Source organism: Macaca nemestrina, chromosome 14, assembly GCF_043159975.1.
Source record: "Macaca nemestrina isolate mMacNem1 chromosome 14, mMacNem.hap1, whole genome shotgun sequence".
NCBI classification, from domain to species: Eukaryota; Metazoa; Chordata; class Mammalia; order Primates; family Cercopithecidae; genus Macaca; species Macaca nemestrina.
Window position 1 is genome coordinate 70,785,778 of NC_092138.1, and position 14,524 is coordinate 70,800,301.

The 14,524-nt window shown below is 38.1% G+C and overlaps 1 protein-coding gene across 11 annotated transcripts in view; it reads left to right on the forward strand.

Annotated features, from left to right (window-relative positions):
* LOC105480968 (inversin) overlaps nt 1–14,524 on the forward strand; it is a 321,354-nt gene that overhangs the window by 182,185 nt on the left and 124,645 nt on the right. Inside the window, exon 1 of one of the 11 annotated variants that reach the window (XM_071078080.1) lies at nt 4,947–5,013. The exons of 9 other annotated variants lie outside the window; for them this stretch is intronic. The gene's annotated coding sequence lies outside the window, so the exon portion shown is untranslated. Of the gene's footprint in view, nt 1–4,946; nt 5,014–11,511; nt 11,599–14,524 lie in introns of those variants that run through there. One more of the 11 variants, XM_071078079.1, reaches the window with a different exon arrangement.

Genomic DNA, 14,524 nt, shown 5'->3' on the forward strand with positions numbered 1-14,524 from the left:
TCGGCTTCCCAGTTCAAGCGATTCTCCTGCCTCAGCCTCCCAAGTAGCTGGGATTATAGGCACGCACCACCATGCCCAGCTAATTTTTGTATTTTTAGTACAGACAGTGTTTTACCATGTTGGCCAGGTTGGTCTTAACTCCTGACCTCAGGTGATCTGCCCGCCTCAGCCTCCCAAAGTGCTGGGATTACAGGTGTGAGCCACTGCACCCAGCCCCAAAGCTTTTTTCTTAAAGTAATATTCCCATGTATGTTGTGTAAAAAAAAAGGGTTCCATGGTCAGATAAGTGTAGGAAATACTGCATGGTTCCTCCTTGAAAATTTAGCATGTATAAGCATTCTAGAAGCTCTGAGAAGTTGCACAGTAACGAAACCCATTAATTTTTTAAGTCTAAAATTTCTCATAATCATTTGATCCCAATACCTTTTTTTTTTCAGCATAAACTAACAGTACTTAAGGAAACAGTGATCTGTAAAACACTTTGATAAATAAAATACTAGTTTATAGCTTAATTGAATTTCCTCATTTCACAATTGAGGAAACTGAGGCCCAGAAAGTTGTTACTCATCACATCTAAAAACAATGCCTTACACAAAGTATGTACTCAGTAATTGTTTGATAAATTGAATGATATATTTATGTTTAGATAACTAGTTAGAGCCAGGACGAAAACCCAGCTCTCCTGACAAGTTAGACCTATAGCATTTAATAATGATAATGCAGTTCATTTCTATTCACTGCTATTTAAGCTGATGACAAAAACATTTTATAATTGCTATTTAAAAAAAGCATCATATGCTGGTTTAAAAGGCAAACTAAAGAAGTTGAATAGTTGGCTGATGTTTTAAATCGACGTAGACAACAGTTATCTATCTCTTTAGTTTTTAACAGTGTCAAATACTGGTCTCTTGATATTGTTCAGAGCACTCTGGGTTTTGAAAAACCAGTTCAAGTATGTGCTAAGGCATCTGAAAGGGGAATTTTCTGAAGCTTTTTCTATTCCCATGATTCTCACAAAATTCTTCAATTCATTCTAGTCTAGAAAGTAATGGATCTTCCATAAAGATGTGCTAATCCCAAGGTGATCACAAAAAAACAGATTTTCCCACCTCTGAACAGGTTTCCTTTTTTGTTGTTGTTTCGCTACTTTTTTTTAAGTATGTATGCTTTGTGCGTTATACCCAAAATAATGTTTCTTTTTTATATAAAATATTGTGCTATATATAAGAAATACTTCAGGATTTCTGTGTTTTAGGACTCCATTTTGGCATGATATTTTTTGGTCGTTACCTACTTAGCTATGTCATATTTTAATATCACCAAAGAAAATATCTTAAAATGAAATTCTTGAATTGCGCTTGACCTTTCTGGTTGACAGTCAGCTTAAATTATATAGTGTCTCCCATTATCTCACAACAGATGTCATCTCTTAGGAATGCTTCCTTTCGTTGAAGAAGACACTGTGACAATAGGAAAGGGATGTGGGGTGAAAAAAAAAGTCGTGTATCTTTTGTTTATCTGCAAGTCTGTGCATAGTTTTTATTGCTGAAAATAAACATGTATCATGATTGGTGTATGGGGGTTCACATTAGTATCAGAAGTTTTTATGGCCACTCTGCTGGTGACCCAGTATATTGTGCTGTGTTTTCTCAACTGCCTTTGTAAACACAGTAGCCTTAATAGATCATTTTGAAAGAAGCTGCCATCCTGCTGCATCTGTTGGTAGCCTTTCTCAGGTTTCTGACATATCCTTAATCTGATGCCCAGCCTTGTCATTTGGATCAATAGTAAACTAGATAAGATGTCTTCTACTTGCAAGGCTATGGCTATAAAAGGTATTTGAAAAATAAATTCACTTTTTATGTCCATGCCACAAACCTGGGGAGTACTAATTTGTCATTTGTCTCTCCATCTGTCTGTAAACAGTCAGTTAAATTGGTTATTGATGAGAATAAGGTGAATTATACTTGAAACAAGAGTAATATAGAAATAAACTTCATAGTAAATGTCTTAGATTCATACAAAAATATGACATATTTTGGCTGTTGTCTTAACTTTAATCTCTAATTTAGAATAATGAGCAATTTGTTTTATATTTTCTATTCCAAATCATCAATAATAATAATAATGAATTATAATTATAAATTATACTTTACAAACCACTCACATATAGTATTTAATCCTGATAACCTCTATAACTATCCATTTTACAATTTGTAAAGCATTTGTTATTTATTCAAAAATGTTTATCTAGTGCCTACTATAAATGAGGCACTGTGCTAGGCACTACAAATTCTCTGTACAAAAAAAAATTGTGATGATAGAACATGTTAGACTTGTAGCATTTTAATGTTAGAAGGAATCTTAGAAATCATCTACTATTAACTTCTCGTTTTACAGGAAACTAGATCATAGACAGTTTGTGAATCATGCTCAACCAGCTATTTAGTGACTTTTTTTCTATTATAGGATATAAACAGATAATCTTTTAAAAGTAAACCCATAGTTTAATCTTTTTGAATTTATATTTCCTCATCTAAGTAGTGAGAATAATTCTGGCTTTCACAACAAGAATACTGTGAATATTAAGTAAGGCATAATTAGGGAGCATTTCGAAATGTAAATGTAATCTAAGGATAAAAAACAACTCCTAGACAAGAGACAGGAAAAGAGTATGTAGAAATGTAAACTGCAGTTACCTCAGGTTTAAGAGGTGTAGGCTGATCATTGTTTTCTTCTTTATACTTTATTTTTGAAATTGCTTTAATGGACATGTTATTATTTTTATAATAAAAATTTGAAGTTATTTTTCTTTTTTTCTAACTTTATGTTGTCACATAATCTCAAATTTACAGAGAAGTTTCAAGAACGGTGCAAAGAATTTTCGTATACTCTCAAATTCCCCAAATGTGCACATTTTGACACGTGTGCTTTATCCTTCTCTCTACTTTCCCTTGATATATGGGAACGTGTAGATATTGCCTTCTGAATCATTTGGGGTAAGTTGCAGGTACGATACTTCTTTGCCTCTAAATCTTCAGTGCATAGTTCCTAAAAACAAGGACGTTCTCTTATATAACCACAGCTCAATTATCACAATCAGGCAGTTAACATAAATAACATTATGTCATCCAAAAATCTTACTTAGATTTTGCCCATTGTCCCAACAATGTCATCTATTACAAAAAAAAATCCAGGATCAGGCATTGCATTCAGTCATGATGTCTTTTTAGTCTTCATTAATCTGCAACAGTTTCTCAGTTTTTTGTGTATGTACATGTATATATGATATTCACATGTTCTAAGTATACAGGCCAATTAAATTGCACAGTAGCCTTCCTTTTTAATTTGTCTGATATTTCCTTATAATTAGGTTCAGTTTATGCACTTTTGGTAAGAATACCACAGGAGTGATGTTGTGTTCCTCTCAATGCCTCTTATCAGGAAGCATGTGTCATCAATTTGTCCCAGTAATGGTGTTAACTTTGGATTATTCACTTGAATAAAGCAGCTCCTGCCAGGTTCCTCTGCTGTGACATCACTATTTTTTCCATTGTAACTATAAATAATAGGTATCTTGTGGGAGCTAATTTGAAACTATGTAAATATCCTGGGACCCCTCAAACCCACTCTATTGTTAGCATCGTTTGACCACTCACACCTGAGTTGGTTATTATGATGATGGCTGCCACATGAGTTATTTATTTATTTATTTATTCATTCATTCTTTTTTTATTTTTTGTTTATTTATTTATTTTTGAGGCAGAGTCTCACTCTGTCACCCAGGCTGGAATGCAGTGACACAATGTCGGCTCACTGCAACTGCTGCCTCCTGGACTCAAGCGACTCTCATGCCTCAGCCTCCTGAGTAGCTGGGAATATAGGCGTGCACCACCATGCCTGCTAATATTTTTCTTTTTAGTGGAAACGGGGTTTCATCATGTTGGCCAGGCTAATTTCAAACTCCTGACCTCAGGTGATTCACCCGCCTCAGCCTCCCAAAGTGCTGGGATTATTGGCGTGACCCACTGTGCACAGCACACAACTTATTTTTAAAACCACTGCTTATTTAAGATATACAGTTAGATGTATACTTTGATGAAAACTATAAAAATCCCCTCTCTTGTTAAACAAAAAAACTAAAAAGGGTTAGAAGAGTTTTCACAGAAGTGCTAGCAGAGCTTGTGTTAGGCTTAGGGTAATAAAATTGTCGGTAAACTTTTTTCTTACCTTGTTTTCCCAAATTTTAATAGTTTTTCAAAATTTTCAACATATGCAAAATGTATAATTTCTAATTTTTGATTGGGTTTCTAAAATGTATGTTTGTTTATTTCCGTTTGGTCCACAAAGAGCTTGAGGGAGATACTAAAACTTTGATTTCAGAATTATAGTGTGCTTGCACTTGGAAGAACAGTTAGATTAGAGTTAAAACATAGCTATACCAAACAGGACATCTACCCTGGCATAAATTACAAATTGACACACCTAAAATAGTCTTTCATCTGCAAATCTTTATTTTTCACTTCAGCCACTAAGCTGTAGCATTATGCTTTCTCAACTCAGTTGCTTCTCTTAGTTTCAAATAAAAAGGTCTAGAATGGTGGCAGACAGATGAGGAGCAGTATAGAGTTCAGGGATTGATTTGCAGATGGAGGTATGTTTTGATATAATTTTTTAAAGATGGCTAAATTTGAGACTAGAAGATAACAGTTTTGAATTCAACCATCATCACTGTGAGGATTTAGGCTACCATTTTGAAAATGGATACTAGTTACTAAGTTAGATTACTAGTTATGCTCAGCATTTGATTAAACCCTTTAATGAATGGCCTGAATGAAGTTCAGTAAAGGTTTTTTAGTATAATTGAATTTACTTATACATTTGTCTGTATATTTGTCTCTTTCCACCATCTAAGAAATCCCATCCATAGTATGGAACTGAAGTAGAGAACGCAACAGATGGATTCAATCAGTTGTTTGAAACAGTTCCCCCAAAGGCACACATCTTCACAGAGTAGGTGAATTGATTTTTCTAAACTGCATGCTAGGATCAATAAAACTAAGGTACATTGTTGGAAAACTAAAGATGGAGCCTACAAGACTTGGGGTGCTTCAAAGGAACCAGGAATTAGAAAAGATTTGTTGCATTTAGCTTCTGAGTTTAATATTAAAACATGATATTTTAATAACTTGCTTGCAGTGTTACTGAGAAGGCAGGTCAGGGTCAGTAAAGAGAACAGGCTACACAGATTATCATGCACATCAAACAATGAGAACATTAGGAGCAAATGAAAGCTATTTTGTTTACAGAGACTATTTTTATGATGAGAGGAGAGCAATTACGGTATCTGAGAAAGAAACCAATATTTGTTGAGTACTCGTTGTACACTAGTCACTTTTTTTCTTTTTTGCCAATGGGAAATCTGAGCCTTTGAGAAGTAGATTGCTCACAGTTATTAATAATATAGCCAATGAAGTACCCAGATCTGACTGGTTCCAAAATCTATTTTCTTTTTATCACACCATACTGCCTCCCCATGGGGTAGCATTTCTGGATCCCCTAAAGCGAACATCAATATGCTAGGAAAATGAATTACTTGTACAGTATTGGGGAAAAGGAAATGGATGTAAAAACTATTACCCTGTGGTTAAGGAAAATAAAAATTATTAGAAATTAAGTCATTGTTGAGTCAGTTAGAATAAAAAACATTTAGTTTTGAAGTAACTATAGAGAGTGGGTCTTCTGCCTTTTAGAATCATAGAGTCAAAGAACATTAAGCTGGGTGGGCTTTAGATCATAATCCACCCTCCTTATTTTTCATGTGGGAGGAAACGGAGGCTAGGAAAAATTCAATGATTTGCCTTTGGGTGTGGAGGTGTTCTGGCTGAGACCTCTCTCATGTCACTCCCTTGCTTAAATCCTTCAGTACTACTTCAGAAGACTGAAAGGAAAACCCAAACTCCTTGACCTTGCACTTCTCATCATCGAGTTCTTGCTTATCTTTTTGGCTTCAGCGTCCTGTGTCCCCAGTTCTACTCTATCCTCAGACATACTGTGTATTTAAAGCTTTCATTCTAGTCACCTCTTTTTCATCCTCCACACACAATATCCTTGCACATTCAGCTTCCTTCCTACTTTAAGCTGACTTAATTGCATATACTTTCAACATGCAGCTCAGGCACTGTTTTCTCCAAGAAGCTTCTACTGACCCCTCAAACCTGGGTTAGGTGCCCCTCTAAAGAGTTCTTACGACCGTGTGTCTTTACCTCTATCATAGAACTGATCTCATTGTACAACAGCAGTGAATAGCATTGCATATGGTTTCACTTTCTATTATGGTCAAAGTGAGGGATAGTGTGGGAGTTATTGGAGCGTGTAATAAGTGGATCTAAGAGACGTGATATACACAACTTACTAATGTTGGCTTCAGAATATCCATATAGGAGGAGCTTATGGGGACAAATTGATTGGAAGGGGTGGGAGTAACATTTGAAGCTGTCTTTATATAGCACTTTATATAAAATTCAGAAAATACTTATTGCCCTCCATATCAAAGAAATTGGGAGCAGGAACAAGATGGAGACATCGAGGAGTGCCAAAGTGTTAGTGATCCTAAGTTAAGATCCTGTTCAACTGCCATCTCTTTCATGAAGTCATCCTGTTCTAACCCCTTCCCTTCTTCACAAGGACATCTTGGGGAGTTCACAAGGAATGACTTTTAAGTGCATCCTCTATCCTGTCTCTGTGGTCTGTTTTTGTACCCTTTTTATGCATTCACCCTTCCTTGCTTATAATATTGCATTGCATACGAGCATACATCTGTATAAAGCTTCCCCAACCTTTAGCATAGAGTCTGATACTGACTAATTACATCAAAAATAACCATTGAATGTTGAATTAATGGTTTAATTAGGTCAGTGCTTCTCAATGCCAGTTGCATTTTTTAATCACCTACTGAAAATTTAAGAAATATTAATTCCAAAGTCCCAGAAATTCTGATTTTATTGATCTAGGATGGGAACAGACTTTTTTATTTTAAGCTCCTAAGGACTGAGAACTCCTAGATTAGGTTCTTTGTTTCAATAGTGGTTCTCAAAGTTTAGGATTCTAGACCAGCGACACCAGCACTTCCCAGAAACTTGCTACAAATGCAGATTCTTGGTCCCCACACCAGGCCTAGTGAATGAGAAACTCTGGGGGAGGGCCTCTGTATTTTCAAGGCCTCCAGATGATCTTGATGCATGCTAGAGTTTGAGAACTACTTTTGCTAGAGTTTAAGACCAAAAAAAAGTTGTCCTTAAATAAAATACCAACTGTGAGAAACCAAATATACTTTATAATCATCCCAAAAGGTTGTACCAATTTAAAGCACCACTCTAAATAAATGAGAGTACCTCACAAGCACAACAGAATTATCCTTGTGGAAATAAGCATCCCAGCATTTTATAACTTTTTTCAGTATGTATTTTTGGTTAGTTTCCTATATGTAAAAGGCTCTCCAATGAAGGGATTAATTTTCATAATAATCTAAATAGGCTATATTAGTCAGGAAGAGCACATGAAAAATCTGGCATTGGATAAGGAAGCCTCAGAGTCAAGAATACCTTTCCATAATTTCCTCTCATAGAGAAAAGCCTTTTTTTGACAGTAACATTTTCTCCTTCTTTCATTTGTGCTGTTTGACTACATGCCACTTGATAGCTCTGTCTATTCCTATGGAAACCAAGTTAGTGGATGGAGCCAAGGCTTGGAGAAGGCATTGGGGGAAAATATTAGAAGAGTTCAGCCACAGAGCAACTAAAGATGTTGCCTTTCCCTCAGTCAAATCTTCTTTGAGAGCCAGAACCTATTTCAAGCCAGAGAGATGTTCTTGGCTGATGTATTGTCTAGCTGCTCTGCCAGATGGATGAACATCTTAAACTTGGAAAATAGCAAATAAAGCTCCTATTCTGTCTTTGGAGCACATTCTTAGCCTTTGCTTAGAGAATTGTCAAATAACTAAAAAATATATTTTTAAAGGTTCGCTTAAGATGACAGGTTAGTGATGTGGTTCTCATCATATTTGTTAAGTACTTAGAAATTTTAGCAATAAAACACAGAATTAAGCCTTGACAATCAGAAGTTTAAGTAAAGAGGAAGAATGCCAGTCACTGGAAAAAGCAATGCAGATTTCGTTTCATTTCTGTAGCTCAGTGAATTTATGTCTTTCGTGAGTTGATTGCTGTAATTTTTTGCTTCCCTATAAAATCACTTTAAAGACTAAGAAACCAGAGTACAAACAGACATCTAAATCAACTGAGATAAGAAAATAATCTAAGCATACAAGAAGGCACTCTCCTTTCTAATCCATTTCTACTCCACATTTTATATGGCAGTGGTAACTAACTCATGATCGCATTGTACTGAGCCATTTATGTGGATATTTATATTATGTTTGTATTTCAAGAAGGGCGTAGAGATTCATATTTCCAGTTTATATTCTTTGATTTATATCACAAAATTAATGTCTTCTGAGAAAACAATTGAGGCAACTATTAATACAGATGCCTCATAAATCTATATCTTGAATCTAGCCATCTCTTCTAATCTTCAGATCTATATATATCTGCCCCCCACTCCCAACCTTTTCTTTTTGCTAGACCTCTCTGCATAGATTCCCTTCAGGTGCCTCAAACTCCACTTTAGGAAAAAAAAAAAAAAAACTCAAAAATTTTCATCCCTAACCCTATTTTTTCTTCCATCTCTTCAGTTGTTGGCAGCACTCTCCATCTGGTAGCCATTCAGGAATCTTCTTATGTATTTCACTGATCTGTTCCCTTATTTCTATTTAACTCTCAACATTTCTATTGTGGATTGCTGTAATAACCCCCTTACTGCTCTGCTTGGCCTAAAGATTTGTTCCCCTCAAATCAGTGCTTCACATAACCTCCAGTGTCTTTTCTAAAAACCCAAATCAAGTCATGTCATTTCCTTCATAAATCTTCCCTTTTTCCTGTCTTAATTTGCTTGGGCTTCTATAACAAAAATACTTTAGACTGGATAGCTGGAACAACAGACATTTATTTCTCACAGTTCTGGAGGCTGGAGAGTCCAAGATCAAGACACTAGCAGATTCTGTGTCTTGTGAATGCCTGCTTCCTGCTTCATAGATGGCTGTCTTCTTGCTGTATCCTCATATGACAGAAGGGAGTGAAAGAGCTCTCTAAGGTCTCTTTTTAGGGGTACTAATCCCATTTATGAGCTCCACCCTCATGATGTAATCATCTTCCAAATGTCTGTATCCTAATACCATCACATTGACAGTTAGAATTTCAACACATGAATTGGTGGGGTGGGGGTTGAGGGGACATATATTCAGTCTATAGCACTCCTTTTCACCAATATGATCAACTTTAGGCTCCTTATCATAACATATTAGACTATCCATTTTATAACCCCTGCTCACCTCTCCAATCTTACTTTTTACTTCTTCTTACAGTGCATTTCTTTTCTTTTTTCTTTTTTTGAATTAGAGAAAGGGTCTCACTCTGTGGCTCAGGCTGGTTTCTAACTCCTGGGCTCAAGCAATCTGCCCACCTTGGCCTCCCAGAGTGCTGGTTTACAGGCATGAGCCACCATACCTGGCCCTTACAATGCATTTCATATTACAATGATATTGAATTATTTGCAGAGTTTGAGGTGTGATTTTACCCTAAATATAAGCTAAGAAGTTAGTCTGTTACTGTTTCATGGATGCTGACAATAGATATGAGACTCTGGGGTCAGAGACAAAGTTGTTTATTACTCACAACACAGCAAAAAGAATGAGCACCACCTCTATGCTTCCCTTGCCCCCAGAGAACATGTGGAAGTTGCAGAGGCTGCACACAGTGGGTTTTATTCACAAATGAGGAACACCAAGCTTCAGGAATCTGCCACTTTTATAGTAAGCACTTAGTAAACCCAGAGGAAGACATTATCTCCTCTCTCCAGTTGCTTGTTGCATACACAACCCTGAAAAATTACCTAAGTAAAGAGTGGCCAAGACTTTGCATTCTTGGCATACCCAGTAAGAACATTTAGGAATGCTTCAGGCCCATGGTAGATTGACTCTTCCAACAATTCACCCCTCAGCCCAGCATTGTCTTGACATGAGTATGCCACTACATCAGCTACTCTTATTAATCTTACCAAGAGAGACAAGGACCATCACTTTAATTTGTCTCATACAGCACTTAACAAGACTCCAAGTAGCAGGATAAAAACATACTGTAATACTGGCTTCAACTATGTCTCTCAGTATCTTGGACTAAATCAACTGTGAATAAGCCCCAGAGGAGAAAGTAGATCTTACTTTATACAACTAGGGTGTAATCTAAGGCTGGTCTATTATTTATTGTGACCCATACAAGGGAATTTAGACTGACATGCTAATCTTTGGCCTCACTGCAGATAGTTACAGGAGGTGCTATATTACAGAGGCCAAAAAGCAACCCCCAAACTCAAAGGTGGAATATACCATGGCCTACTCTTTCCTACATACAAACATACAGCCTGAAGAGGCACAATTCACTTTATTTCAGGATTTGACATTAAACTCGGATCACCATTACATTCATTTGTCTAAGCCACATGGGCAATATCACCAATAGTTGTTGCTTCAGTTGCCATGCATGGCATAATCCAAAGCTTCTTGCATGTCAGAAGAAGCGTATGGATTTGTATACATCAGGTTAAAATAAGGTTGTGCCAGTCCCTCTACTTCCATGTATACAAGAGGGTCCACATTCAGGAGCTGTCATTGATGGTATCAAGCACAACAAAAGAATTAAGAACCACCAATGCCCATGTGAATTTTTCTGTTTCATAGCAAGCACATGGTCAGAGATGACATAGAAGCAGGTCAGATGGCTGGCCTCAGCTGCTGTTTGATTCAGGTAGCTAACTATATCTTTGTTTTGCCAGGATGCACTTGTGGATCCAGAGGACAAAGAAAGTATTAATTGTCCTCCCCATCCCTGTACCTCTGAGGTCTCACATGTTCCCTTCCTAGGGAATGAAGTTGTTGCTTTCCTTCTTTGGCCACAGAGTTAATGTGTCCCGGTCCCTTAGATATAACTTCGCCTTTTCTCCAACTGCCCTTACTTGCGCCCATACCTTGTAGAAGGGTAAGAGTGCATATGGGACAAATGTAGAAACCTATTATGTCTTCCATTTTGGCCTATGTGGACCACTATAGAAGGACTCAGTGAGCAGGGCACTCAATCAGATGATCATTATGGATATGTATGATCTGGGACCATATCAGTTGAACAAAATGAATCCAGGTGGGTAAACCAGAATTAGGCTTGAATCTCTAAGCCCCCTTTTGGCTGGCTGCCACCCAAGGGATATATGAAACAAACCAGCCTAAGATTGCTTTTGGGAAAATGAAAGAAGCATGATAACCAGGGTTGGGCCAGGTAGAATCCCAGATTTTCAAAATAGATGTATATAATCCCCCACTCCTTTTGTCCTGATTATTTCCCAGGAGGCTACAAGGATGAAATGAACCCTTTCTGAAGGTGGCCACAGTTAGTAAGCAAACTGCTTCATACAAGAGTGTTGGACCAGGAGGAGGTAAGAGAGGTGGAACCAGAAATCTTTTTGAGTTGATTTTCAAGAAGACCATTCCAAGTGCTCAACAATTCCAAATACCTGAGGATAGTAGGGAGCATGGAATGTCCGTTAAATACGTAACTATTGGCTCATTGTTAGGCATATCATGGTCAGACTATAGAAGATCTAGGAACCCCGAAACATGGTCCTCAGTGCTATGGCTTGAATAGGCTAATCAGACTGGAGCAGTGACTCCATGTGGTGCAGCAGCAACACCATAACCTGAAAAATGTCTATGGTGGAAAGGCATGAGGTGAGCCCAAGAGGAGGTGACAGAGGTCCCTGCTGGGAAGGGGCAAGGGCAATCCTCCATGTAATGTGGACTCCTTCACCACAAGAAAACTAGGCCAGCTTAGCAAGATACATAAGTCTGGTATGCAGTGGTATCTTCTGCATGAAAAACATACCTTTTACTTGTATCCAGTCTATTGTGGTGGATTCATTGCCTTTTCTAGTGCGATGATGGATCCTAGTGGCAAATTCCAGTGACCAGGCAATGCAGACTTGTTCAGCGACTTGATTCCAGTTGGTCTTATCAGAAAGCAGGCCCTTACTGTTACTGTGGGTATCTACGTGAGTGACCTAAAGTATCTGATTGGCCACAATTTGTTTCTAGTTTGTGGCCCCAAACAGGAATATCTTTAATTTACCAACTGTAGTCTTCCAAGTGGCAGACTAGGTGACTACAGTACTGTTAGCAGACCAAGAATCAGTAAAAATATGGCTAGTCTTTGGGAGTATTGCCTAAGGTAAGGGTGATGGCTTTTCATTTTAGCCCACTGGGCTAACTGGTCATTACCACTCAGTCTCCTGGAGCTGTCATTGAGGTTGGACAGCTACTGCCCCCTACTGGACACCGTCAGGTTTTAACTTAGCCAAAGCATCAGTAAACCAGGCCGAGGCATTTAAGGGACCATTAAGCAGCCAGCAGCTTTGCTTCAGACAGTGGCCACCTCTATACCCAGTGCTTTGTCCTCACTGCCAAATAAGTCAGGCTGCAGCGGGAATCAGATACATAGGACAGTTGACTTTGTCCTATTAGGCAAGGTTTTGCATTCACATTCACTTTTGAGCAGCTGCTCACTCATGTCTCAACCAAATGAACTTCTAATATTTTCAGCCCACCTAAAGTTCCATGTCAAATAGCAAGATCTTCATTGTTCTCTCCATTTGTTTCTGTTTTGGAGATTTCTTGACCCAGCAGCCACAACCACATGGTCTTTCAGCTTGCTGCCCCCATGGTCATGTACTATTCCTTCTTTTGCCTGCCCAGAGGAAGGTGAGCAAAGACAAAGGCAGTATTTGGGTGGCTTGCTTTAATCCCACCTCTCACCATTCAGACTCATTAACAGAGAGAATATTGGGGTCACTTGCCCCTTAACCTTGCCCACCACCTGGGCATGGTCTCAGGGGGTCTTCTCATCATTGAACCTGAGTATACCTGAGAATGGGCCTCTAGGGTTCTTGTCCTTACTCCTCAAGAAAACTGTGTCTCTCCAGCCAGGCGCAGTGGCTCACGCCTGTAATCCCAGCACTTTGAGATGCCGAGGTGAGCAGATCACTTGAGGTCAGGAGTTCGTGACAGCCTGGCCAACATGGTGAAACCCCATCTCTACTAAAAATACAAAAATTAGCCAGGCGTGAGGGCACACACCTATAATCACAGCTACTTAGGAGGCTGAGGCACAAGAATTGCTTGAACCCGGGAGGCAGAGGTTGCAGTGAGCCGAGATCGTGCCACTGCATTCCAGCCTGGGCAACAGAATGAGACTCTGTCTCAAAAAAAAAAAAAAAAAGAAAAAGAAAAAAGAAAAGAAAAAAGAAAGGAAAACTATGTCCCTGTCAGCATCCTATCTTCTTTTACTGTCTTGTCAGTTCTGGCATTTAATTAACCCTATTTACAAGGTAATAAGTTAGCTGCAGATGCTGGCAGAAGACACAAGACTCCCATCAGAGACAAAATGTATTATTACTAATGGCATAGCTAGGAGTACGTATCTGTTTGCATCAGTTTCCCTCCCCTCCAAGGATTATGGGGGCAATATAGAGGACTCGGATGGGCCCAGCACACAGTGGGTTTGCATGACATCTAAAGACTGCTAAATTTTGGGAATCTCCAGCTGTTAGTAAATAGAGTAGTAAGCAAGCCTGCTGCTTCTTTGCCCCAGTGGGTGACATTACCTCATCACTCAAGATTGCTCACTGCAAACCCCACTCTGAAAAATGGTCCCAGTAAAGAGGAGTCAAGCTTTTGCATTATTGGCATACCCAATTAGTACGTTCAGGGACACTCATGGCTCAGGGCAGATTGCCTCTCCCAGCACTATTGTGGTATTTCCAAAACTCATTTGTGTCTGCAACCACTACAGAAAAGTTTGATATAATGAAATTACTGATATTTGTGACCTATATATTTCCTAGGGATAGTAATTCTTTTTAAAAATTAATACAGTAAATGCCTTAAGAGTTTATAAATACATAATTATATAGCTATCATTAGAATTAATAACAAATCATGTTTCTATTTTTCCATTTCAATTTTAAGTAATGTATTTTGGGTATATAATATAGTTAGGATTTAAAATGAACTATGACAGAGTACCTACTTTAAATTTGTGTGTGCTATTATAAATATAGTTATTTTTCTAGGCCAAAATTATATACCAATTTGTAAATGAACAAAAAAATATGGTGAACATTTGTATACATAGTGAGCATTTGTTTTTCTCTCCAAGTACAGTGCCAGAAAATATAAGCACTGGGGACACAGAGAGAACAAGAATGCAAAGAAATTAATTGGAAAACATGTAGGTCTCAAAGTTTTGGTTTTGGGAAAACATCTGGCCTCTTCAGTACTCCAGTGGGGAGAGAGGTCACTGTAGACAGT